We start from the raw sequence: 18814 nt of genomic DNA on the forward strand, positions 1-18814 counted from the left end.
ATTTGAATACTCGGTATATTGCTTTATTTCACACATACACTCGCGCCTTTTCATCTTATTTATTAACTTATAAATATTATTTTCTATTGCATTATATTTTTATAAAATTTATTGTTACTTAAAATGAGATTTATTACAGCGACAACGGCTGAGAAAGTCTTAAATTTTGGACATATATTTACATATATGTTAAATATCTCCCTTCCGCCTTTTTTAGAATTACGCGGCTATGTATAAAGCGCTACAGAGCTCGTATCTGATAATACTATACATCTTAGGAAGGTCCTGACATTACCCACAAAACAACGCTAAGCATGATTAGTTTGGATTTAGCGTTCAACAGTTATAGACGTGTGAAAATGGAGTTCATTTACGCCGAAATACGGACTATTTTAAAACTTTCTTTATTAAAGGCAAATCCGCTAGAGAAACGTTCCGTGAGATTAATGGTGTTTTGGGGGATGGTACTTTATCACTTCGAACTGCGGAGGAAAGATTTCGACTATTCAGAGCGTGAAAACGACACCATGGATAAGCCAGCCAACCAGCCGGCGGAAGACCTGTGAGGACGAATACCGATCAAATCATCGAGTTAGACCGGCATGTGGCATCTCGTGACATCGCCCAGGAGATGGGAGTTAGTCTCCAAAGCATTTTAAACCATCTGCATAAGGCTGGATACACAAGGCTGAGTGCCGCATGATTTGACGCAAAACAAAAGCCTTCTGGATCAAATTAACGCCATATTTTTCGACAATACCAAGTGGAATGTCCCAAACAAAATCCCAGTCGGGATTGACGGCCAGGAAGATTTTGCTGTGTGTTTGGTGAGATTGGAAGGGAACCATCCACTATGATCTGCTCCCATATGGCCACTCGCTTAATTCTACCATCTATTTCGAACAATTGGACCGCTTAAAGTAGACGATCGACCAGAAGCGTCCAGAATTGGCCAACAGGAAGGGTCTAGTGTTCCACCAGGTCAACGCCAGACCACACACTTCGTTGATGACTCGTCAAAAGCTACGGTAGCTCGGATGGGTGGTTTTATTGCATCCACCATATAGCCCGGACATAGCGCCAAGTGATTACCACCTGTTCCTGTCCATGGTGAACGCCCTTGGTGGTGTAGAGTTGAACTCAAAAGAGGCTTGTGAAAAGTGGCTACCCGAACTAAGGCCGATCACTTTTTATAAAGCATTGAATAAAGAGCAAACAAGCAGAACGGAGATATTTGCCAACCAAATATTATTCCACATTTCAGACAAACAAGCTGAGTATTTTGCTTCTAATTATCATTACGTTGCCTTTGTTTCCAATTATGCTCCATTTTCAGTTCATTTGAAAAACAGTGCGCTGCTTCATTAGCTTTCATTCCGTTTGTAATTTTTGCCCCCAATTCAAAATCTTTACAGGAAAATGATTACAGTAGCTTGTAAGAAAAGCTACAACAAGGCAGGAAGACAGTGAAATAAAAACACCCGTGGGTATTGTAAAATAATTGGCTCAACATTGGAAGAGTTGAAAGTTCGGCTAATTTAAAATGGACATGCAACTAAAAGCTTTCAATTATGAAGCTAGAATGTCTTTCGCAAACTACCAGGCAGACTTAATGCAAAATTTCATGATTTGGTTGAGTCTTTAGGCATTTTTATGAAATTTGCTTCACTAGTCTACCAAATATTTCTATACCAATGTCTGTGGTATGCTTTAAAGAAACTATTTTATTCAACTACAGTCTTTTATTCAGTGTGCAGTAGAGACTGAGCTTTATGCATTTTGCTCCGTGAAGCAGTTAAGCGTAGTAGAAAAAAACACCCGTTACAGTTGACAGAAAGACAATGGCGACAGCAGTTGAGTCGCCATTGTTGATAACATTTTAATTTGCAAAATCACAGCCAGCCACAAATCAAGAAACACCGAGTTGACAACCGGGCTAAGCAACCATGCAACGCAGCTCTGTATGTAAGCAAGCAGCAAGCAGACAAATAGCCGTTATGCCTATGACAAGAAATAATTGCGGCTGCCAAGTTGCCAGTCTGTCAGGTTGCCACAGCACACAGCACACATCACAGCACGGGAATCAAGGGAATCATTTGTCATGCGGCATTATCAGTACGACAAGCGTAAAGACAGGCCAAGCAGTGCACTCACAAGCCACATTTGGTATGTATAAGGTATGTCGCTGACAGGGCAAGGCACCGCGCCTCGAGATATGCCACACGGCTGCATACTCCCCCGCGCACACACATCTCACTCAGCAGTGTGGCCAGCAGGACGTCATAAACTGGCAGCCACGGCGACCGCGACTATTTCGCAGCTGTCATGTGACCTGCTGCTGCTGCCTGCCTTGGCCTCACTCACGCGCCGACGTATAGCGGTACATTCGCCGAGTTATGCATGCGAAATGGAAATTTTGCATATGCATAAAAGTGTGGAAAAATTGCCAGGCTCGCATAGAGCAGACTCTGTTTTTTATGGGCGTTCTCGTGCCGCGCCAGCAAGTGAAGTGGCCGCGCACTTGCCATGCAAGCATAAAAAAGTGGTAAATTAACTGCGCAAGTGGCATTTGCAAATTACACTCACCAACCTCTTTCGTACGCCCTCCATTTGGGCTGTCATTAATTCACATTTTTTGCAAAACGCGCGCGCTCGCACGACCAGCGGGTGTCACACGGCCATTATCTTTAAAGCGGCGCAGATAGCAGCAGGTCGTTCGTTCATGTGTCGTGGCGTGTAAGTGTATGTGTGGCTCTGTATGTGTGTTTGTGTGCATAAGTGCCTCGGCGCAGGTAATGCATTTGAAATGAGATTAAAAATGCAAAAGTTGCTAATTGCGTGAAACATGACAGCGGAAATTAGCTGCTCTAATGTCACAAGACACCACAACGCCAACCGGCGGGGGTTGTTGGCGAGGGGGCGTAAGTGTGTGCGCTGTGGTATCAGTGTAATCGTAAATTATGCACATGTTAAAGTAGCGCAGCTTAAAGTTGGATATGAAATCTATTATTTCATTGTAGAGGATTTCAGCTGCTTAATAGTGAATTGTTGCTTGGTAGGTATTGCTTGTATTCAAGTTGTTGCTCGGAGGGTTTAGTTTCTCTCCAATGTTCATGTTCTAATGATGAGTGTCGTCGTTCAAATCATCTATCAGTGGGACGGATAAATGAATGAAATCTATTACAAGCTATTAATCCGATAGGTTGCTCGCCAATCAGTCTATTTATTTCGAACAATAATCAGAGACATATTGTAACGAAATTATTATAAACTTCCAGACCGCCTTCGTACGGGTTTTAACAAACATTTCAAAAGTTATAAGTTTTTACACACTTATACACATTCTCCCATACATATGTATGTACTTTATCGCTTCTTGTGTGGGTTCATATAAAAAAAAGTAAAATGAGGAAAATTCTAACATGAAATTCTATGTTATTTCTAATGAGCTAAAACTTATTACGACCTCTAGTCTTTGGTATCCGTTGTCTTTCTACCTAATTATGAAAGATCAGAGTTCGTTGCCCTAGTGCGAGCTTGTATATTTCTAATATTTTGTTCTTAAAACCGCTGCACACGCTCCATACTCGACCCTCAAGCGCGTACTTGGAAAGTTTTGAAATTTTGTTCAGCAAGCAGCAGCGAGCACTCGTTACTCGACTCTCTGCCACGCGATTACGATGCGAAGAGAATGACTTGCAGGACGATTTTCAGTTTCAGATTAAGATTCTCCATCACGAAGTCTTTTTAATATCCTCACCTGGGAACTATTTCCAGAAAGTTGAGATTCTAGCAATAAATAAACTCTATACTTACTCGGGGTGAATGTAGCTTTCCAAAGGTGAAAGAATTTTTGAAATCGGCACAGTAGTTTTCAAGTTTATTCAATACAAACATACATACAAAGCTATCCTCTTTATAATAGTGGTATAGATACAACTAGAGTTTTCGTTTTTTGAAACAAAAAATATTCAGTCATCTACATTACCATTTGTCGCCTACAAAATAGTCCCCGTTCGATATTAGCCACTTATGCCAGCGCTTCTTCCAATCGTCGAAACACATTGATTTTTGGAATAGCCTTTGGCGCTTTCTATGCCTGTAAACGTGGGCCTTTTAAGGTTCTCTTTAATTTCGGAAGTATAAAAGATTCACACCTTGTCTTGTCTGACAAAAATAAAGACTGGAAGTATTGTTTTCGAACAGATAAAATCCATATCATATCCGGTATGATAGAACCGGTCATCATTCAAAGAAAGATATATTTCATAAGAGAGATATTTCAACCGAATTCGGTAAGAGACATAACCTCAAGGTAGATAAGCTTATTGTCAAAAAGTATTAGGTCTACAACTTTGCTTCCGCCGTTTTCCAGTAGATGTCTCTAGGGTCAAACACCGGTCGATTAAATCGGTTTTTTGTTTCAACGTTAACCCAAAAAAAAATTTGTAGAGATCTGTTTGCATCCAAAACTTATTCTCAACTGAAAATGTCACTTTTTGAGCCGAATTCTCGACATTTGCGGGAAATTTTGCTTTTCTTTTTTAATTCTCAGAAAAGGCTCCTCGACATTTGTAACCGTTTTTATAGAAAAAAAAATAAAAAAAAACGTCGGAAGCAAAGTTATAGACCTAATAACTAATGACCTTCTAAACCACTTAAATAACCTCTAATTAAGTCTTATATGAATCTCTCGAGCAATAAGTATAATATATAATTTCAACTCAGCCGCATATCTCGCATTTTATGACAGCAGTTTATCAAAATTTAACAGCTAAGCATCAAATTCTACAACAAAAAGAGCTATGCTCGCAAAACGAGAGGGGTACAATGTCAGCAACTCGTTACTCTTGCACAATTTGTTTGGCTAATAAGTAGTTGAGCTTACAGCTTAATTTTAAAAGATAAACTTCGCTCAAGCAGCTACGAATAGTGGCAGTAATAAGAGACTAGTGAAATTTGAGAAAATTATTTTAATCACACAAATTATAACCACGAGCGGCAGCGTTTAGTATCTAGTATAAAGGCATAAAATTCACGAAAATACATATATACATACATACTACGAAATATACTAGCACATACAACTGGTAATAACGCAAGCTAATCCCAGCAACAAATTTTTGTATTAATTTTATGCTGACAAATTTTATTTTACAGCCACAAGGTTATGTGTCTACCATACTGATATGTAGGTATATATGTATATGTATACAGTGAGTTCATCTGCCGCAAACATACCTTCCTTTTCTGCTCTAATATGTTGCACAGACTTTTTATGTCGTCAAAAAGTTTATAAAATTCAAGGTAAACTCAAATCATTTACTTAAGCACATATGTACACTTGCCTTATATATATGTATATATATATATTCTATCAAGAGTAGAGCGGTATGTAAATAGCTATGCATAATTGCACCTTCCTACCCCAAACTGGGTTCGTTGGTTTAAAAAGCCAACGAACGGACGCTATTCAAGTTGAGAAGTTAATTAAGGAACATTCAAAGGATTAGGCGCACCAACACAGACACACGAACACAAAGTACATAGTGATTACACACATACAGAGATACACACACACTTAGGATATCGTAGAATTTTAAAATAAAATGAACTAAGTTGCGCAAATAATATAAAATGTGCGAGACGGTATTAAAGCAGACATGCAGCCATGGTGGGAGTCGGGTAATGGCGCTGGTGGTGGTATTAGGTAAACTCAGCAGTTTCAACAGCGGCGTTACGCTTAGGAATGTAGATAAGATGCGATGAGGCTTAAATGAATGAGAAAGTGGAACGCAAGCAAGTAGAATGAAGGTGGAAAAGAAGGATTGTGAAAGAAATAGACGACAGTTGTGTAGTTGTAAGGCCGCTTGATGAGCGTTATTTAAGCGACTCAAGCTCTATATATGTATTTATGTCTGTAAGTATATATGTTTGTCTGCTTTTATATATTCTATAATATAAGTGTTTGAGAAAAACACACACTTTGAGTTGTATAAGTGGGCACTGAAAGGATTAAAAAGTGTAGACACAAGTTTCAACGTGTTATCCAGCAGCTGCTTAAAGTCGGTTGCCATTAGAATTAATAAGCGTATCGCTTGGTTATGGCTGGCTGAATTAAATAAGATGTCTCAGTGATGTTGGAGGGGATTTGTTAGTTGATAAAAGTCCGCAGAATAAGAAAATTTTATTGGAGGAAAATAAATTGAATTTTATATTGATTGTGTGAGTGAGTGGCTATAAAGTCATTAATTATTATTTCACTGAGACGCTTTCAACTTAGACTCAAAGTAACTTCTGCATTTATAACCAACAACTAGCAACTCAGCACTCAATGCGTTCAATACTAACGACACTTAACACAGCATCTGCTAAAATTAGGAGCACTAAATCGACAAGCTTTAGCTTAGCCATTGAATTATAGTTATGTGACCTTTGACCCAGCAGCACATAACTAATACTCGCATAAGCGCATCGAAACTAATTTGTATGAAAATATGTGTTATCTTCAGCTGCTCATGCCAGAGCAATATGTAAATAAGTGATTTTTTTGCATATTTAACTTTGCATTTGTGTGTGTGTATGTGAGTACATTAATGTTTACACGAATTTGCATATGGACCAAAGAAGCGTACGTCCACTGGCACACACATGGTCATAGCGCTTGGTCAAACATGAAGTATTTGATTACACGAACGGCGAGCAGCACTGTGTCCAATAGCATACGATATGCATGCATGTGTATTTAATTTACGCAGATGAAGATACTGTTGCCGGATTTTATAACTATGCGCACAAAAACAAATACCAAACGGATATCCGGCATATGTGAGCGTACGTTAGCTGACAGAGAAGTAAGCGATTAAAAGACCCTGATGTATTAGGGTGCGACGGAATTTCGGATTTTATAAAAAGTTTGTTTTAGTTTTTACCAAAGAGAGAAATATTCATCGAATATTAGGGATCTGAACGGGTCTAGTGGCTACTGAAAGTTAAAAAAACAGAGACTTAAAGCAGCTGGGTGTGTTCAAAAAATAACGGGAATTTAAAAATTTTATATTAACATGTTTGGAGACTCAAACTGTTTGTGTCACCAAGAAATAAAAGAGTTAGATATGGGGATATATACATATATATAAATGACCAGGATGACGAGTGGATTTGAAATCCGGATGTCTGTCTGTCCGTGCAAGCGATAACTTGAGTAAAAAAATATTGGAACACATATTCCTTGGCACCCTGAGGAGGTTGCTTTCGAAAATGGGCAACATCGGTCCACTGCCACGCCCACAAAATGGCGGAAACCGAAAACCTATACAGTGTCATAACTAAGCCATAAATAAAATTATGAAAATAAAATTTGGAACATAGAATCGCATTAAGGAGGGGCACATTTGGATTTAATTTTTTTGGAAAAGTGGACGTGACCCCGCCCCCAAACAGTTTTTTGTACATATCTCGCAAACCAATAAAGCTCTATAAACCAAACTTTTTGCAGTCGTTTCTCTCAGCCAATTCTTAATACAGTCCAAATGAAAGAAATCGGATAATAACCACGCCCACCTCCCATACAAAGGTTAGGTAGAAAATGACTAAAAGTGTGTCTTAATTCACTAACGAAAAACGTCAGAAACACTAAATTTTACAGAAGAAATATCAGAAAGAAGCTGCACTCAGATTTTTTTACAAAATGGAAAATGGGCGTGGCGTCGCCCACTTATGGGTCAAAATCATATTTCAAAAACTACTCGTCCGATTTCAATGAAATTCGGTATATAACACTTTCTTGACACCCTGATGACAGGGGTGGAATATATCGGCGAAATCGGTTCACAACCACGCCTATTTCCTATATAACTCAATTTTAAATTCTTCTGATTCGTTCACTTTAATATATATATATATATAAAATCGGACTATAACTTTTCAAGGCCCCTGATATCGAACATGAATAATTTGGTGCCTAAGAATAATTTTTCACCGAAAATATAGGTAAATCTCTCAGACATTTTAATGTAATTCAATCCCTCCGATTTTTTTTCTTATTACAGTTTGTCTATGTACCAAAAGTGGTTAAAATCGGGTCATAACTTCCTCCAGATCCCATATACCTAATTATAGATAATTTAAAATTAAGTGGGCGTATAGTCTTCGATATATTGTATCTTGGTGGTGAAAACGAGTAAAATCGGTTCAGGAATTACCTCAGTCCCCATATACTATTTATGATGATATTCGTTATTCAATTGAACTTTATTCAGAATATATGGGTCGAATTGTGTTATCTTTATAAAATTACATCAATAAATTTGTAGACTCCAATTGTAATTTTTTTAATTTTTTAATATGATGTTAGAATAATTTTTTTCAAAAATAATAATTCCCGTTATTTTTTGATACGAAAAACAAAAAAATTGTCGTAGTATATACTGAAGGAATAATAATAACCTTCCATATCAACATTTTCGGAAAATAACTACCACCCTAATAGACCCTTGTCCACATACGTTCGCTTGCATTTGCCATTAATGGCTCTTGTGAGCATACATTTAGTTATGTGTTTGTAGTTGTGTAGGGTAAACCGGAAAATTAAGAGGATGTCCAATGCGGAAAACCGGACATTTTGTGCGTTCAGCCGCTCACACATCCCCACACACACACACAAATAAGGTTATGCTATGAAACTGTGGGCGTTCACTGGTTGCTTAGTTGAAGTTGGTTCTTATCTGTAATTCACTTAAACGAATAAGTCATTGAGTGTTAGGTGCACATAAATGTGTATGTTCCTTTATGACTGTGGCTATGCGTGCACACATCCGTCTGTTAGTTATTTTGCAGCCTAAAACCAAAAATTAATTCAAAAAGTTGTTAGCTGTAGCTACATGGGGAGCTTCGCAGTAATGTGCAATCAAATGTTATGACTACATTTGCAGGTTAGGAGCCTAACCAATGAGTGTGGAGAAGAGCGAATTATTACAACGTTAGACTATTTTGCATAAGGTCGAGTAGACATATATATCTATATACATACATATATGCCTATAAGTATATATACATATATATAGTTCCTGTTACTCCTGCGAGGAGCATAGGGCCACACCAGTATATATAGCCAGTATATATAGCTCTGATGTATTAAAAATTAATAAAATTTTAGTAAATTGGAGCAATTTTAGTAGGAAATAAATTGTGTTGAAGAAATATAATGAAATTTTTTTACCAAAGTCAATAAAAATGGAAAAGAAATTTGAATTTTATTACTAGAACACCACTGCGTATGAGTGATTTTTTTTCAAAATTTTTATTCTTTAGTATTTATCGGCAGAAAATGAACTTTACGTATATCAAAATTGTGAATAATTTCTCAATTAAATATCAATTCATAACACACTTAAAAACATAAGCACTAATTTCTAGAAAATAATTTTATGCACCAATTATCTCCAGTAAATCACAAATTTTTATATTTCCAGCAAACTCACACGCATTTCTAATTACAGCTAAGCCTTTCTACCTGCTTATCTCCAAACCACGCACCAAACCACTGATTGAATAACGCTGGTAGGTTCCACTGCGGCAAATATAAGTGCTTCAACCTGCTTTCGGTTTGTGGCGTGTGGGAAGTATTATTGAAATAGGTGATGTTGTTAATTGTAATTGAGGTTAATAATAACGTATGTGTTGATAGCGCGAGCTCCAACCATATGTAGCCATACTAGTAGAGAAATCATTCACAAATGTGCGCATTATTCTGCAATGCTCAGACTGATTTAACTCATTATGCTAATACTGCAATGTTTATAATTAGCCGCGTGACATGTTTTGACGTACGAACACAAGCAAAAGCAAGTTAACAAAACAAATACATGGAAATAAATTGAATTATTAATAGATAGGTTACATTGCAATGGAATTAGAATCATAATAGTGAGAGTTTTAATGTTTCTAGAGCCGAATTGATGAGCTTTTTTAGATATATTTGAACTATTTTTTGACTTGCTTTGCTGAAAGCACCGAACATGGACGCAGAAACTGTTTTAGATTCCAAAATGAAGTAGAGTTTAAAATATTCCTACTTTAAGAAGAAAAAAAAAACGTTTGAATAGACATCCTTCCACTTAGTTACAAGTCAAATTATGTAGATTAATTTTGCATAACAATTGTGTACATCATTATATTAAATATATATGTATGTATATACAGTTGAGCTTCCATAACTCGAACTCTCGACCTTCAATAACTCGAAGTTTTTATTATGGTGATTCGTGTTAGTGAAATTCAACTGTAGTTAATATCAGAGAAAAGCTTGCTAACTCATTGAACTCCCTTTATTATTATTACTTCAACACAAATGATTGACAGCATAGTACATATTCATAACAGAACTGATTTCTCCTCAGTATACCACAACTGTCCAACAATTCAAATTCAAACAAAGAAACAGCAAGGAGAGTGGCTAATATTTCTTCAGAGACTAAAAGCTTTGTTCTTCTACACAATGCTTCCGTTGAAGCGAAATTCCATGCCGACAAATTAACACTCCCCACAAGAGATTGAAACAAATGAAGCAGAAAGCTAGCATACAATGGCTAGATGGCCTCTAAAAACTTCAAAGTGTAGTAAAAAATACAAAAAAAAACAACAAAAAGCAACAACAGCAACACAAAAACTTTAAGTGCAGACTGAAAAGCAAATGAAAACTAATTCGTATAAGTAAGGAAAGGCTAAGTTCGGCTGCAACCGAACATTTTATACTCTCGCAATTTATTGATATAGTTTTATTAAGATAACACACACTTTGACCCATCGGCAAGTCCACTAGAATAACGAAAATCATCATATATAGTATATGAGGGCTGAGGTAATTCCTGAACCGATTTCACTCATTTTCACCACCAAGGTACACTATTCCAAGACTCACTTAATTTGGCTAAGATATCTCACATATTAACCTATAATTAAGTATATGGGAGCTAGGGGAAGTTATGACCCGATTTTAATAATTTTTGTAACAGAGACCCACTATTAGAAGAAAAAGTAAAAAATGCAAGTCTAACCGAACATTTTATTAAAACAGACACAGCCGTTAGTTTTTAAGAAATTTACTTTAAATTTGATACGCTAATGTTAAAATTATGAAAATTCACTTTCTTATGACACCAAAATTATCAAAATCGGAGTTATGACTATTCGAAAATGTTGTGGTGCTCCACACTGAAGCTCTACTCTACCCTGTCTGGTTAGCGGAACCGGATATGATGTTACTGGAAACGGATATGAAGGAACCGGATATGGGCCACCCGTAACCGGAAATGGAACAACCGGAACCGGATGTGGAGTAACCGGAAATGAAGGGCCCACATGAGATTACCAGAACTGGAAATGGACCCGGAAGCAGGTATGGGGTAACCGGGTTTGGTGTTACCGGAACCGGAAATGAATTAACCGGAGCAGGATATGATGTTAGGACCAGGTGGAGAAAGACCTGGCTTCGCTTGGAATAACCAATTGGCGCCAAACTGCCAGAAGGAGGGATACGTGGCGCGCTGTTTTGGACTCGGCTATAACCGCGTAAGCGGTGTCTACGCCAGTCAAGAAGAAGAAGAAGGATATGATGTTATCGGATATGGGGTATCCGGAAATGGAGCAATCGGAACAGGATGTGGGGTGAGCGGATATGATGTTACCGAAACCGGAAATGAGGCAACTGGAACAGTATATGGGGTAACCGGAAATGTGGTGGCCTCATTTTCCGGTCGTGTCATCAGGGTGTCTAGAAAGTATTATGCACCGAATTTCATTGAAATCGGTCGGGTATTTTTGAGATATGGTTTTTGACACATAGGTGGGCGACAACACACTCATTTTCCATTAAAAATAGAAATATGTTTCAAAGCTTTCTATTCAGCAAGAAGTAAGGAAAAAATGAAATAGAAAGAAGGCAGTGGAATACTCAGCAATATTAGTTTGCATGTTAAATTCATGATTAAAATGCAACTGGACCAAAAATAACTAGTTCACGAACTAGCTAAAATAGAATAGGTATAAAGCGAATGTATAATAAATATAAAAGATCAATAAAGATCTATTGTATTCCTTGAAATGTTGTAAAAATTCTTAACTGGGCTGAAAAAGACTAGACTTCAACCGAATGGATAATAAGTTTTTATTGATTTATTTTATTTCTTTTTTTAAAGTGAAAAAATTATAATTTAATTACTTTATAATTTTAAAAAGTGGTTTTAATTTTATAAGTTGAAGTACTTTGATTCATCACTGGGTTATGTGAAGTTGTACAGAATATGTAGGTACGAGTGCAACATGATTTCTCAGTGATATTCTCAACTGTGCTAAAGCAAATATGTTCGTGTTTAATTAACTTGTCTGCCGCGCCAGAGACGCTGCTGGGAGCTGCATGGAGTTGAAGTGCAAGCAAAAATTAAATGAAAAGACAACAAAAAGCAACGGCGCAGCAGTTGCATGAAAAATGCAAATACAAACAGACAGGTGAGTGCCGTTAACAAGACATATATGCACATACAAACGTTGTTGTTGGTGTGAATTTATTATATTCCAAAGTTCATTAACTTCCACTTGAACAGCGGAAATGCCAAGCGGCAGCACAATTTGTTGCACAGTTGCATAACGGTTGCAGTGTTGCGCGTTTGTCTGCTGCTTGTTGCAGCAGGTGGCAAGCTGGCAATGCTGTAAGTTGGAAAAGTGTTAAAAATAATTGTTGCCACAGCTTTGTATCATACTTTTGTGGTTGTTGTCGAGTTGCACAGTGTGAAATGCAACCACATACTGTGAATTTTTGTAAACATTTGCAGTGGATAAGTTGATGCAAGCAATACAGTATTAAAGTGCATTTTGCACAGCTATTGTGTGCAAATTCTTATACACACCAATTACAGCAACACTTTATTGCAACCAACTCTATTCTTGTGGCTTTCAAAAGAAAGTGAAAATTTTCCTTAATCTTCTGGTTTCTTAGGTGTCTACAAGTGCTGTGGTGTTGCAAACATTCAGGTTTGTTCTAAGCAGCTTTGTCGTAAAGTCCACTACTCACAAATTGCTCTTCTTTGATCAGCTTAAAGACTGCCGGCCTTCAACTGTTGCAAAACTTTTGTAATAACCACTATTTCTATTTACTCTTTTTATCCTCCATCGCCTCACTTGTGGTCCACCTACACCACCAGCACTTTCTGTTATTAATTTTCCTGAATGTTGTTTGATTTTCGCTTGCGCCAAAACATATAAATTTGTTATTGCCAAAATAGAGAGAAAACACCGAGAAAAAAGTGCAATTTTTGGAAGCCGAAAACTTTTGCACTTGCCAAACTTGCCGCAACAGCTTACACACATCTCTCTCACTCACACACAGAATCCGAACACGTTTGCCTGCCACTTGGCTAGTATTCAATACAAAGTATTTTTATCGCCTAACATTTGCATGTTTCTTCATTGCGGAATTCCCTTTATAGCCTCACAAAATGTTTGTTTGTATGTTTGTATGTATCTAAAACACATAAAGGTGTTCTGCCTCTTCACAGTGGTGTTCGCTTCGCTCCGGTGCTAAGTACTTATTTGCGCAAGCAGGGAACTTTCGAAATTACATTCAACTCTGGTGTTTCGCTTTTACAGCCGTCATGCATAAATCATTATCCTCATTCGTCCTTGGCATTTGACGTCAGAAAATATATGCATATTTAATCTAGCAGTCGGAAGGAGCTGAGTGGCTTTGCCGATGATTGCCATTGTGTGTGAGTGGCGCTTTTCTCCTGCAGTTAAGTGCAATGATCTTGTGTGTCTTCGGTGTAATGTTTGCTTCTTCTTTATATTTATAAGAGTAGAAAGGTGCTGGTTGCGGAAAAAACTGCCAGCTTGTTTTCTATATAAATTTTCGCACGTGTCTGCGCAGCCTTCATAATTTAATTTACCCAAACTCAGCAGGTTTCGTCAAGAGTAAGGCATACAAACATATCTAAAATGATATGAACTAGCCATTTTTGATTTGAAATTCTTTTAGTAAGTTTATTATAATTCTTTCTTTGCTCCTAAAGGTAGGCACACTTTTTTTATTTTCTAATAAGTATCATTTGACAGCCTCTTTGTATTTTATAACATAAAATCATCTCGCCAAAAAGTATCGGGCAAAATGTAAACTGAAAAGTTGTAATTCGAACTCTTAAAAAAATTGGGATTTTTATTTTCACTCCTAAATGTAGGCAACACTTTTTTCTTATCTCGAAAGTACCATTTGACAACCTCTTTATACCTTATAATATCAACTCAGCGGGTCTCGTCAAAAACTAAACGATAAAGGTTTAATCTTAATCCCTAACTCTTTTGTAAAAGCTTTTATATTTTCCTTATGCTCCTAAATGTAGGCAACGATTTATGTTTATCTCAAAAATATCGTTTGGTAGTCATTTTCTAGCATTTCTACAGTTCCTAGCTTATATGAAGTGATTAAGCGATCCCTACTTCTTACTGAAATCTTATTTGATGCATTGATAAACCATCAAAAGCTCTTCTGAATCACAACAATATTCCAGTAAATCCACTCTCTCGCATAACTCCGATTGAATATGAATTTATGTAAATTTGTTGTCATAGGAAATGCCGTTTTGGTCAAATTCAACCACACACATACACAGTAATAACAATTAACCACAACTGCGGCAGCAACTACTCTACAAGCGATATATTTGGCCTGTCAACAAGACGGCCACTAACATTTGTTGTACAAATATGATAAGTGCTGCAAGCGCAACTAACTGTATGTTTGCATTGCATGCGTCAACGCTTTGACCCATGTCACCTTACAGCTAAAGTTGTCGACTGACACACAATGTACACACGCAATATCAATCCGTTTACTAGTGACGACAAGAACAAACATATAAACATAACATAGCGTAGCATAACAGCAAGCAGCTGAAGGAAGTTGCAAAACACAGTCGGCTTATGCAATCAGCATTTCCGTAGCGTGCATTCCGTGAATATAAACGGAAATGTAAGCGCCATTGAGTAATGCTCTGTGCGCGGCGCGCGGTTATAACGGTACACAGAGAGAAATCAACGCATCACCACACATACTAACACATTTGTGGTTGGCAATGCCGCATATCTGCAGTTGGCTTGTGGCGAACGTCGATGCACACATAAGTTTATATAAGTGTATTGTTGCATCAAGCATAATGATCGTTGTATTTGGTGGCAAGAAAAACAATACACTGATGAAGCCATAGCAAAAGCTGGGATGCCATAATATACAAGTATACAGTAAAAGCTTGTTGCTCGAAGCGTTTTTGGCATTTAATTATAACTTAATGCAACAATTACAAAAGCTGACCTTTCATTCGCTGTATTATAATGGAAAGCAATTGAAATAATATGCTGTTTGGGAGATATTCACAAGTGCAGATGAAATGTGCAGCCTTTGGCAAATAGTTTAAGTAGCCAAGTATTTAAGCGAATGAAATATATCCCTATTAATTATATTAAGAGTATTGCGACATTGATGAAATACTTTGTAGAATCAATTGTATATAATTTGTATAAATTTTATTAATGTATATTAATGAAAATAAAATTACCTAGAACTAACAAGAATAAATAAAACGCTTGTAATTTAATGTCATGTCCAAATATTTATTAGGTGTACAACTTTTCTTCCGCCCTTTTCCAATAGATGTCTCTAGGGTCAAGCACTGGTCGATTAAATCGTTTTATATCGATCTTGGACATTTGTATCAACATTAACCCAACAAAATATTTGTAGAGATCTGTTTGCATCCCGAACTTATTCTCCACTGAAAATGTCACTTTTTGAGCCGAATTCTCGACATTTGCGGGAAATTTAGCTTTTCTTTTTTAATTCCAAGAAAAGTGTGGCTGAGGCTCATCGACATTTGTAACATCGACATTTGTAACCGTTTTTTTATAAAAAACTCAAATTTACAAAAAACGGCGGCAGTTGTAGACCAATAGCTTTATTTAAAGCTACGCGATAGCCATTTTGTTTTAAAAATGATTTCGCTCAAGTGACCGCCGCGGCTGTTTCGAATAAATTGCAACCAAAATGTCCGTATGTCAGCACTAATGTTGTTCCATTGTTCCAAAGTAATAGCCTTTTCACACAGCCAAATTAATTGATCAATAAAGTTTTTATTGAAAACCCAGTTTTTGCTCTTCACACAGCCGGCTAGTCGATAACCGATCAGCTGTTATACAGTTTTGTTTTTGCTTTTCTTAAGAAGTTAGTAAGTTTCATCAGCTGATTGCTATTTTTAGTAGCGACATCTACCACCATGTAGCATAAACAGCAACTCGCAGACAAAAAACGTATATATAATTACAAATACGGTCTTTGTCGCAGAGTTGCATTTGATTTTCAAGTCGACTAAAATTCAATTGAAAATAAATGTAGATTTTTATTTTGTATGGCAAATCGATCATAATCAGCGTTTTAATCGAGCAAGAGGCCGGTTAATTGATCAATTAGCTCCTGTGTGAAAAGGCTATAAGGCCACACGTCTGAAAACCGTTATATATATTTTTTCTTTATAGAGATCTCATTCAATACAAATAGAAGAAGTAGAATCAAGGCGTGACTTGGAATACTATATATTGATCGCTAGAAGAAGATATGAAATGAAAAGTTTCTGTGCAATATTCTTGAGCCTGTACATAAAAATAAAAAATGTAAAAAATTTCTGATTTTGAATCGACTCTGATTAGCTCGATTAACAATAAGCCTTCCCTTTTCAAAAAACCTTTCCCACTTGAATACTGTCTACCACAAAACAACGCTGCCACCACACTCAAGTTAACTGGAAATTGTTTTGCGTCGCTTGTTTGCCCCCATTATGAAATAATTATCAGCCCATTTTGCTGCGCTCATTCGCATTTTTTTCTTATTTATGGATCAAAACATTCGGCGCATCTTCACTAAGTGTTTACACACACCACACATACATACATATATATGATAAGGATGTCACAAGGCCATCCACAGCATGGAATTTTATTTTTTTACTTGTTTTTTTTTTATTGTCTGTCTGTCAGCGGCATTAACCCGCTATAAATGCTTTTGTTATTTTACGTTTGTTGGTTTGTTTGTTGCACCAATTCCATTTCCTTGTGTTTTGTTTGACTTTCTCCGCGCTTCTGCCATTTTATGGGTTACGTGCCAGCATCGATTTTTGATTTTCACTTTGAACTCGTTGCTTGTATGTTTTTATTTTTTTATTGTACTCGTACTCGTATTCCTCCGCACGCCTTGCGAGCATGTAACCTCAAAAACTGCTGGCAACGCGCGCTGAAGTTGGCGGTGCGTATATCTGTCGCAGCGCATTCCGTAGCGGCAAGCGATAAATATTGCATGAGTCATGCAGTCGTATGTACAGTTGCACAGTTGTACGCAAGTGAAACAGGCACTCATGTGTGTGCTTGTTTGGGTAAGTGTGGAGTAGCGCATGTGGAAATACTCAAGTACATGGTTTCCCCTTTTGAGGTCAACAAAATTCAACATTAAACAATAAATTACATTACTGCTTTAAAATGGTCAAAATAAAGTGCCGCAATTTTATAGTGGAATTCCGTATATAACGGAATTTATTGCTAGCATTGCTACATGTGTCGTAGAAAGGGAAAATAATTACAGCGTTGAATTTTGGTAGTTTTTTATTTTAAAATAAATTCAGAGTTTCATGTAATTTTATCGTTGCTATAAAGTAGCGATGAATTGGCAGTCTTTATATTTATTATATGAGGGCTAGGGAAAGAGTCTGATATGCTTGCGGTCTTTGGGAACGTTATATACGAAATATATTTATTAGACAAATAAGCCATCACTGGGTATTATACTCCCAAGTGAGTCCATGCTAGGCACAATTGAAGAACACTCTGTAATTGATTTAACTTCTCTCTCTTAACTGCTCATTTTGGGAAAGAAGCATTAGGAGCTACCTCTCTATTGTTTGAAGATCAGCCTCAATAGTTCCAAAAAATGGTTGAAAATTGGACCTCTCAGCTGGAATTTATTCGATCCGGCTGCGGCGGTTACTTGCTCGAAACCATTTTTAAAATATAATGGCAAACTTTTATCTTTATAATAAAGCTGATATTTGGCTATAATTATTATATTACTTCTTGAAAACCATTTGTCTAAAAAAACACCCTTTATCTTAGTAAATACTAAAAGCATATACAGAGTCCACTATAAGCTCCCTTGGCTGATCTCCGCCGCATCATTTCCAATTTGTACCGCATAATCATTATAAGCGGCATACAAATAATCATTAACGACAGTAATGTACATATTTCACCCTCATTGACCGCTGGTTATGAGTGCGAAATGCCGGAACATGCTCGCTTAGTGCCTAATACTTCACTGCAGCACATTATAACACCCTATCGCAACTCATTTACTGCACAACTTAACAAAAATCAATCGCTGAGATTTACAAGCAGCAGCTTGAAAAAAAAATATAAGTACAAACATAAACACGAAAAAAATGTAACGTATACGCCATGTGAGCTACCAAAAAAAACAAAAACAACAACTGAAAACACAGCACAAAACAGTGTTTAAAAGCTTTTGGTTGCGCACGTGCGACTAACAACACAAAATGACTACAACAATAGCGCTGTATGCCGCATTTACAGGCAACAAAAACAAGAAGCATGGAAATTGACGCGCCCAACAACAACAAACACTGCTGCCTTGTGCAGCAATCAGCTGTCTGTGGCGTAAACAATGTTGCAGACCAAATGTTTTGGTATATTTTCACCTGCCACTCCTTTG

The sequence above is a fragment of the Zeugodacus cucurbitae genome, chromosome 3 (genome assembly GCF_028554725.1).
Source record: "Zeugodacus cucurbitae isolate PBARC_wt_2022May chromosome 3, idZeuCucr1.2, whole genome shotgun sequence".
In the NCBI taxonomy this organism is placed as follows: Eukaryota; Metazoa; Arthropoda; class Insecta; order Diptera; family Tephritidae; genus Zeugodacus; species Zeugodacus cucurbitae.